At 36.7% G+C, this 7,265-nt stretch overlaps 1 long non-coding RNA gene across 1 annotated transcript; it reads right to left on the bottom strand.

Moving 5' to 3' along the window:
• Nucleotides 792-6,677, bottom strand: LOC110263946. Its single transcript, XR_002349673.1, has 3 exons — nt 6,126-6,677; nt 1,317-1,333; nt 792-804 (listed from the first exon to the last, which is right to left on the bottom strand). It is a non-coding gene; the product is annotated as an uncharacterized LOC110263946 (long non-coding RNA).

Here is a 7,265-nt window from a genome sequence, read left to right as displayed (position 1 = left end):
TGAAGAGGTCCAGAAATCGCCAGCCACGTTTTCCTTAAGTGAGTCACGTACTTCGTGTCACACGTACGTAGAAGACATGCATACGCGTGACATGGCGAAAATCTCAGGTCACGCCTACGCGCAAGGCATGCACACGCGTAACTGGGCAATATTCCAAAATTTTGTTTCTTCATGAATTCTCCACTTTTACATATTTTTTCTTCATTTCTTCAATCCAATATTTGCCTTCTAAACCTGAAATCACTTAACAAACACATCAAGGCATCGAATGGAATTAAAGTGAATTAAATTTGGCAAATTAAGGGCCTAAAAAGCACGGTTTTACTCTTGAGCAAAATTTAGGGAGAATTTACAAAACCATACTATTTTAATGAATAAATGTAGGAAAAGTTGATAAAATCCACCAAATTCAATACAAGATAAATCATAAAATTGTGGTTTATCAGTGCAGATTTCACATTTTACATCTCCAACTTCCGACGTGCATAACTCTTAAGTTAAAAATAATTTTTCATCCATTCTTCAAACAGTGTAAACTTCACGGACCCAATTTTTATATAAAATAAGTTTGGAAAAGTTTAGGGGTCTGCAAGCCGAGTTATGGCTCACTGAAGTTTAGCCAAAAATTTAGTTTTTTACAAAACTTCTCCAACCTCTATTTTACCAAAATCATATCTCATTATCAACACTAGAATAACTCTAAAACATACCAAATCACATATTATTATTTTACATTCATATCATAACACTCCCATACACAATTTCACCAATTCTAATCCCAATCATTCACATTCAACACCACATCTATACTCAATCATTAATATATCATTGTTATTCATAATAATCATTATTTCATCAACCATTCACCACATCCATTTAACAACATACCTAACACCCACATCAAACAACACATAATTCAATAATCAAAACTACCACATATACACCAACATATGATTCATCTTATCCTATGGTCCTCTAGCCTAAGTTTTCACAAGACATTATATATTACATAGGAGAAACCAAAATTATACCTTAGCCGATTTCTCCCTACGCCAAAGACACCTCAAATACTCAAGACCACAAGCCTCCATTATCAAAATTCAGCACCCAATGTTCACTTCCAAGCTTTCAATCACCTCAATTATGTTCCACAATACATATTCACTGCCTAATATACATTATCACATACATATACACAAACTTAATACTTAACCACAAGTAATCAAGAAACTCACTAGGGTTTGAGAATCCTCACCTTCCGGACGGAAAATTGGGTCAAAACCCGGCAAGCCCACTAAGTTAGCTTGATCCTAAACATCAAAACCAACAAAATCTCAACACCCAAATCATATGATTTTCGAAATTGGGAGAGGAGAGAATTGAAAATGAAAAGTGACTTCCTTACCTAATTGAGTATTAGACTTTGTAGAGCTCGACGCTACGGTCACGTAGCCGCAAACGGTGTGGTGATCAAAACTTGGAGTAGCAAGATATATGGATTTGAATTGAAAACAAGGGTTTGGAACTTTTCTTCTCTTCCCTTGTGTTTTCCAACTTGAAACAGTAAGGAAGGAGGAAGAAATAAACTGAGCTCATACGATTAAGTGGATTGGTTGGGTCATTGGCCTATTTTGGGCCCGATTTGACCGGTTCGGCCCATTTGTTCCAATTTTAGACCAAATTTTTTAAAATTAGTGTCAAAATTCATATTTTAATTAATTTTACCTCATTAAACTATAAAATTTAATTTTTATTTTTTTGATTAATAATTAATTTATTAGCTAATTATTTACTAATTACGTGAGGTTTACATCTGTACTATGTAATCTTATTTAGTTGAATGAATGTAAATTTATACTTATTAGAATGAATTCTTTTCATAAACAAAAACAGTACCAAAATTTCTTAATTTTAACATCGAAATTTTGCTTAAAAAAAATTTTTTTTAGTGCTGCATTTTTTTCTTATTCTTCTTCTTTCTTTCTTTCTTTCTTTCTTTCTATTATGTTGTTCTTACTTCTTTTAGCATCATTATTTTTCATATTAGACTTGAACAAATATATCTGTACTGTACTGTATTGCAATCATATTTAGTTGAATGAACTTAGGTTTACACTTATTGAATTTAATTTTTGCCATCAAAAAATAGCATTGAAATTTATTAATTTTGACACTGAAATTTTGCTACAAAAACACAAAAATCTCTTCTTTAATGTTGTATTTTTTACTTCTTATCCTTCCTTCTTTCTTTCTTTCTTTTTTTTTTTCTGTTGCTCTTACTTTTTTTATAGGAGTTGTAACACCCTAACTACCAAAACTCACGCTTTCGGCTGCGCGACTCTAATAGCTCGGACATTACGACTTTTATACTATTTAATACTAAAATATGAGCCTGTTTAAAACTTTAAACCGCAATACCGCTCCCAAAAATACTTTTATTATGTAACGTACATCCATACATACCATACAACTTACAAAAACTCTCAAAGAGTACATATATATATATATATATATATATATATATATATATATATATATATATATATATATAAGGAAAAGTCTAGGAGGTCAGCAACTTTGTTAAATTCTGGCCAGCATGTAACTAGCAAAGAAAAGTGAGCTATTGCGATGAAATCTCACACCAATCTCACACCATTAAAATCATCATTGATAGCTATTTGATGGCTACAAATCACAAAAGTTGCTGGCCCTCTAGAATTCCTCATAAAATAATATTACAAGCATTAACCGATACAATCCCTATCCCTCTTACAGAATACATAAAGATAAAGGCGAGGGAGCAGTAAACAATAACTAAAGCAATATAAACATCACGACAACAACTAGATAAGCTTTTTATGACTTCTGCGTCCATATCCTGAAATGGAAAAATTGTAGGGGGGGTGAGAACATCATCCTCGAAAGGGTTATCAGTAGAAGGTTTTTGGGAATTACTGTAATAGGATACGTGAAGGTAAACCGTACTAGTGATTAATAACCGTCTTATGCCTCTTTTAAAAAACAACGGTTTACAAATATCTATGCTGAACCAAAATAGCCTTTCATATTTTTCCAAACCAGAAACACAAAACCGAAACCAGCCATCGGTCCATCTCATTTCAACCACGGCCCTAGGCCCAAACACTCCAACCAACAATAAATCACCACAGTCCAACAGAGTCTCAGTCGCAAATATAAATAGGAAGATTCAAGCACAAACAAACAGTTAATGCAAGTAGAACAATTAGCAGTTCATCACAAGTAGTCACAAAGGCAAACTAAGTACAATATGCACACCCAAACAATGTCACATAGATGCATATGATGCATGCCTGTCCTAGTGGCTGATGATATCATCTGTCAGTTATAGAGCCAACCCAACAAGTCTTGGTAGTTAACCATTGGACTGTCCCTCTGTCGCGCATCCCCAACTCGAGTTATTCTCGATCATCATCATGATCATAATCATAATCCATAACCAACACCCTCACAGGTGTATATTCACGGGGGCGAGCTCATCCGGGACTTTCACAGTGCCCGGCCACACTTACGACATAGGGTCAGCAGAGTCTTAAGTCTCCACCTGGAGCACGTGGTGGCTAGCCACTACTTTCTTCCAGGAAACTGTGTCTCTGATAGTGGAAGTGCAAATCACAATTATCAATAATTCAGCATATATGCATTCATTCTGAGCCATGAATCAACATTCATCTCAACCATCCGACTTAAATTCATAACTCATAGTTAGCCATCCGGCTCATAGTTCAATCTAGAACCAGCCAAAATTCATAATTATACACAGCCATTCCGGCTCATAACAAAACAGCACTTCCACCATCCAACATCATCAAATTCATAAAATCGGCATTCAAGGCATAAATCACTTTTTCTCAATTCATTTCACTTTGAAATCAAATTTCAACTCTTTTCATCCTTGGCTTTAAAGATCTCATTTCTCAAATCATCTCAGGCTCATAAGCCACTTTTACTCAAAGTAAGTTCCCTTTTTAAAACAAAGCCACCATCGGCATTCTCTTTCCAAAACTTCCAAAACCATGGCAAGTTAAGGATCTCTTTGAAATATTCAAAATCACCCATCCAACAATGAGATTTTATAATAAAAGTTCCTCGGCAGAATCTCAAGTCTTTAGGGAAGGACAACCTATCTCAATTTCTTAGAAACTCATTGAAACTCTTAAAATCATGGATTCTCGGTTCAAGTAAATAAAAACTGAATTTATTATGAAACCGAGTCATACAAAATCACGAGTTCCAACCCAATCCAAAAGAATCCATTCACTTGAAACGAAACCAGTCCATTTGAATCAAACCACTTTCAAATTTCTTCTTGAAACCAATTCTCTAACCTCTTCCAAGAGGTCTCAAACGTAATTATTCAATCAAAAGTCCCATTTCCTTTAAAATCACAAAGAGTAGGGGTGTCCATGGATCGGATCCGATCCGCATATCCGCGGTGTTTATCCGAATCCGATCCGAAAATTGCGGATATGGATCCGATCCGCAAGGCTTTCGGATCGGATCGGATTGCGGATTTTGTGTTGGTATCCGCATATCCGCGTATCCGTAAAAATAAAGAAATAAATAAGTAAAATATTCTTTTTATATTTTATTTTAACTAATAATTATCATATATGTTAAATTATTTTAATTTATTATTCAAGAAAAGTATGTTTAATATTATTTTAACAGTAAACATCTTTAAAAGAATAGAAAAAATAAATTTTATTGATATTTTTTTAATAAAAATAAGCTTTTAAAAAGATTTTTGTGTTGCGGATATATCCGATATCCGATCCGATCCGATCCGCAAATGTGCGGATCGGATTGGATCGGATCCAACCTTAAAAACTGTGGATATTGGATCCGATCCGATCCGATAATTTTAGTGCGGATCGGATCGAAATTTTGGCCATATCCAATCCGATCCGATTCGATAATTTTAGTGCGGATCGGATCGAAATTTTGGCCATATCCGATCTGCGGACACCCCTAACAAAGAGCTCCCCTGAACAAAGCCCTTAAGTATAACCAAAAGCAAGAGCCCTTTTTTACATTAAAACCAATATTAGAACATAATATTTTCCTTCAGGGATTCAAATGGTAAAATAATTCATTTCCAAATAAATCTAACTCGAGCCATATAGTTTACTTAAATAGCTTAAGCTCAAAAACATCAATATTTTCTTAATAACTCAATTAATACAATTTCTCAAATATTTTACTTTTCTAAATAACTTGTCAAACAAAGTCTAGGATTTTATAGAAATTTCGGCAGCACCTCCCCTAAAACTTGGACTTTGCCACCCGGTTCGGGTCCCAACTAAACTGTTTCACAATCCTTTTCAACAGCCCAAAATCCAAAAATCAGTTCAAAGGCAAGCTAAATCCAACAGTCACCTCATTTTCATATTTCAAGAAAACCGTTTCAAAATCAATTCATTATCAGCCGATTAAACTCATTTCCAAAGCTTTAAAGAAACGGTTCAACAACAATTCATTTATCAAAACTAAGTCAATTAAAGTAAACCAGGCTGAATCCAAAAGTGTATTCTATTTTTCACATTATCAAGACAATTAACTCAACTCAAATAAATTCTCAAAGGATTAAACTTGATCTCAAATCTTTAAAAGAATCAACTTGAAAACATTCCGTTTCACAAGGCCGCACAACAATCCAACCAACAAACGTTCATAATTATTCAAGACAAATCAAACAATACATAAGGCCGATACAATCACCAAATACACATTTTCTCACATCAGTATTCATATGTAATAATTCCAATATATAAAATATAGTTTTCGAAAAGTGCCCCTACCTCAACACGTTGAAACCACAACCCAAACTCGTTAACCGACTCCTTTTTGCTCAGCCCAAAATCACCGGCAATCAAAACCTCGGCTCTGCCTGCTCCCTCAAAAACAGGAGCAGCTTCAAACCACAACTCCAGTTACTTTTGCAACAGCATATGAAACCTTAAATCGCAGCATGTGGCCCCGATAACTAAATCCTAAACATTAACAACGTGAAAACCTTAATAATACACAACTGAAAACCAATGCAAGGGTTCCGAGACAAAGGTACTTACTGTAATGACAAAAACGAAACAACCAAAACTCCGAATTGACCCGGCAGCAATTGTGGCATCAGATCTCTCAGAGCAAGAACAACAACGGCCTCAGTATCAATTATGCCATTTTTGAATGATAAACAAGCAACGATGTTCCAAGAATGGAGTTTGGGAATGCAGGGGAGCTGCTGTCAGGTGATATCAATGGTGTTCCCCTTCAGGCTCGATGGCGACTGACCTGTGACGGCAAGCTCCCTTCGACGACAGCAGCGACGGTGGTGCACGGTGCTGGCGGCGACGACTCCAGCGCGGTAACGAGGATGGAGCTTCTTCTCGGTCAGTGGTTCGCAGCTCACGGTGACGCGCAAAACTCCTCCTGCGGTGGTGACTGCTCCACTCTCCTCTGCGGCGGCACCGAAGATCCAAGACGGCGACGCGATCTCAAACCCCACGGATAGGACGGTGGTGATGGCAGTTCTACCCTCTCACCTCCATCGCGTCTCACTCTCGACACCTCTCCCTCACCCCTGTTCGACTGGCACCAGGGCAGACTACACGGAACGGCGGCGACGAGCGTGCAGAGCGCGACGACTCTGGCAGTCACAGCGGCAGCGAAGCAGCAGCTCTTCGCTCTATTCCTTTGTTTCCCGTGTTTTCTCCCCTTCCCTTTTTATTTCTTTCTTTCATTCAAGAAGAGGGGAAAGTTGTGCATGCTGTTGCTGCTGGGTGAGGGAAACATTGTGGGTGTGTGCTGCGCATCGAATTGGAGAAAAGGGGGGAAAGGTCTGCTGTGCTAGGGGTGGCAATGGGCAGGGTAGGGTAGGGTTTAGATCCAACCCTAATCCTATCCGTGGGTTGAGAATATCTCAACCCTAACTCTATCCGCTCTTAATATGTGGGCGACTTTACCCGTGGATTATAAAAACTATACAACATTATTATATAACTTGATGATAATTTAAAATAAAACTGATTTTTATGTAAAAAAAATATTAAATTATCAATTAATGATTTTCTTTTAATGGTTAAGGATCTTTTGCATTTAATGAGAGGTCTTTGATTCAACATCCACTTAAAATATATTTTTATATAAGTATATAACATAAACATATATAGAGTGCGGGTTGGTCGGGTAGGGTTGAGGCTCAACCCGCACCCTACCTGACCCGCACG

The sequence above is a fragment of the Arachis ipaensis genome, chromosome B06 (assembly GCF_000816755.2).
Source record: "Arachis ipaensis cultivar K30076 chromosome B06, Araip1.1, whole genome shotgun sequence".
In the NCBI taxonomy this organism is placed as follows: Eukaryota; Viridiplantae; Streptophyta; class Magnoliopsida; order Fabales; family Fabaceae; genus Arachis; species Arachis ipaensis.
The sequence above is the reverse complement of the archived record's forward strand: the minus strand, read 5'-3'. Positions and strand labels throughout refer to the sequence as shown.